Source organism: Micropterus dolomieu, linkage group LG08 (genome assembly GCF_021292245.1).
Source record: "Micropterus dolomieu isolate WLL.071019.BEF.003 ecotype Adirondacks linkage group LG08, ASM2129224v1, whole genome shotgun sequence".
NCBI classification, from domain to species: domain Eukaryota; kingdom Metazoa; phylum Chordata; class Actinopteri; order Centrarchiformes; family Centrarchidae; genus Micropterus; species Micropterus dolomieu.
This window is the reverse complement of record NC_060157.1, coordinates 11,448,913-11,451,712: the sequence shown is the minus strand read 5'-3', so window position 1 is coordinate 11,451,712 and position 2,800 is coordinate 11,448,913. Positions and strand designations below refer to the sequence as shown.

The 2,800-nt window shown below is 43.2% G+C and overlaps 1 long non-coding RNA gene across 1 annotated transcript; it reads left to right on the top strand.

Annotated features, from left to right (window-relative positions):
• Positions 1-1,902: 1,902 nt before the first annotated feature.
• On the top strand, positions 1,903-2,563 carry LOC123974564. Its single transcript, XR_006825889.1, has 2 exons — positions 1,903-2,263; positions 2,359-2,563. It is a non-coding gene; the product is annotated as an uncharacterized LOC123974564 (long non-coding RNA).
• Positions 2,564-2,800: the final 237 nt, after the last annotated feature.

The window sequence follows — 2,800 nt, the reverse complement described above, 5'->3', positions numbered from 1 at the left end:
TGGAGATGATTAAATATATCACAATCACCTCTCTGACATGATTACCAAATTTCAAAACCAACCATATTACTTTTTGTTTTACGTTTTGCTGCATCTAGCAACACAGTTGGGGCAGGGACACCTGACTGAACCCCATGTTAACGGAGATCATCAGGTCTCCTGGTTCTGCTTCAAGGCATCTCCTCAGTAGCAGACAACCGTCGGAGGAGGAGGGTGGCACTCTGGAGGTCTGGGATGTAACTGTAGTCCTTCTCCACCTTCAATGAGTACAAGCTCCACTTCCTGGACTTTTGTTGTACACCTTGCTGTACCTGATAATATAGAAAGGAGTATCAGCTTAGTGAAAAGTTTGTAATTCCTGACATTGTTCTCTTCTACAGTAGTTAGCATTTCCACATAAAATGCAATCACAACAATAAATCAGCACCTTTATTCCTATTAGCACCATTCCTCATACTGTAATATTTTTTGACTCATCACTTATAAATGTATTGAGTAAAATGCATAGGAGTAATAAAAATGCAACATACTGAACTGTGACATCAGCTTTTCTCCTGGCTGGACTGTGGACACGGTGGTTGTAATCCAGGCCAGCCAGCCAGCATGGTCTGGTCACAGCGTATACTGGTGAGAAGCACAGGGTTATAGAAGACTCCTAATCTGCAGGTGACCTGAGGGCACAGTAGAAACAAAACACAGTATTTTTTACTTCTAGTATAATAAATAGTGGAATAACAGCACCAGTTACAGTAAAAGTTTTTCACACAGTAGGTATAGCTATAAACAATGTCAAACTATATTATAAGTAGCTTATATACCAGAAACACAGATACTTGGGGACCTTTAGCCAGCGTTGTTTACACATTAACCTTGAAATGTTTTTCTCATAACTACAAGAACACACAATTACATCACCACATTTGTAAAAGAGTAACATACAGTCAAACAACACCTGCAGACACAAGATAATCACACAAACAGATTAGATACAAGGTAAACTGTAAACATAGTTTAACAATAAACCTAGGTGGTGAAGAACTAAACCGACGCAGTCTACACCTACATTGTCTTAGCTAATATTAGCGTCGGCAAACACAGTTCTCAGTTGCGGTACAGTTTTCCAACTCTGCAGCTACAGATAATTCAACGTCTTTAACACGTTACTCTGGCTCGCTCCACCAGCCTGCACTCATAGCAGCCGTTAGCTGAATGCTAAGTAGGTAGGTACAGTTAGCTGTGTACTAAGTAGGTAGCTACGTTGGCTAGCGATGAAAGTAACAAAGAGAGCTGACCGGGTGCCCGCACTGGGGCAGCACAGCTGGTAGCCATGGTAGCGAGGGAGAGTGACAGCCACCCAGCCAATCATTGCATTCGGTCTGAATGGAACGATTGGCTGTGTTTACTGCAGCAAGAGGACTACAGACAGTCGAGTTTTATATACTCTTTTTCAGAGCACCTAACTTTTTAATATGCATTGGTGTATAAAGACAGTTTCAACAAATATGACAAAAAGTGCTTTAGAAACAACTTGCCTACCCTGCCTTTAAACCTCAACACGCAGTACTGTTTCTTTCACTCTTTCTGATACAGGCAAATATACATCTCAATCTCCAGCTTATCAACTTATGCAGCTCTTTTGCTTGGCACTTGGGCACTCACCTGTCCTTGAGACTCTCCAGCCCTCTAATACATAATTGATATCATTAAAAGAATGGTTGGGTAAACAATCTTATATTTAAAACACCCAAAAGTGTCCTGTATCCAACATCTTCCAACTTCCAATTGAATATCTCCTCTCTTTCTAATGATTGCACAAGTTATCAATCCTGCATCTTAAGGAATTAAATTGCTCTCAAAATCCACACGCATAAAAACCAGGGGCATGCATGTGAGTTCACAGAAAAGTATCCTCGAACGTAAAAGTATCCTTGTGAAGGAGCATTTCTGCTCCACGTGTACAAATGCAATCCCATGAGCACAGTGTGACGAGTCCCCGGCTGTGACCCCTGTGTGTGTGTGAGTGTATGACTGTCTTTATGTTTTGATTGCGTGCTGGGAGCTTGGTGGGTTTCTGTTCGTCTGTCTTTGTTTGTGCCCTCTCTCTTTCTCTCTCTCCTGTCTGGGATCTTGGGGCGTGTCTGTTGCGGGCTCCTCTCACACCTGAACCTCATCCTCATCAGCACACCTGACCAGTATCTGTAATCTGCCACGGCTTTTTAGGAGAGGTTCAGCCATCTGGGACTGGATCGTTGTGAAGTAACGTGTATGTTGTGTCATGCACCAACCTTTCTGATAATCTGTGCTTGTTTTCTGATGGGTTTGTTCGCAAAGTCTAACCTGCATTCTCCTCTGCCTCAGACTGCTTCTGTCAAGCCTCGGTTAGCCACTCAGCCAGAAACACCCTGTCCGCCAGCCGCCAGGACCGTTTTCCCAGACTGCTCAGTCCGTAAACCCGCCAGCAGCCTTTCCATTTCCCTCGGCCCAGGATTAAGAAAGGAACCCCTTTCTCTGGCCCAACCACCCTGCGCTATTCCCTTTGTTCAATAAACTGTGTAACCTTTGAGATCTGCGTTTGGGTCTTTTTCTCTGCCAGGAATTGTGACACACAGGGCTGTTACGAGCTTAAGCTCGACTCTGATGTCTCCCTTCAGACAGGCAGTTGCTAGCACTGACCATAATTAAATGCATTGGCCCTACATTTTTTTTGTAGCAATTGTAAAGTACATTGATAAAATTTGCCACTGCCTATGTTACATTTTGGTTATGCACATCTGTTAAGGGTATTGTAGAGGTGGCACTT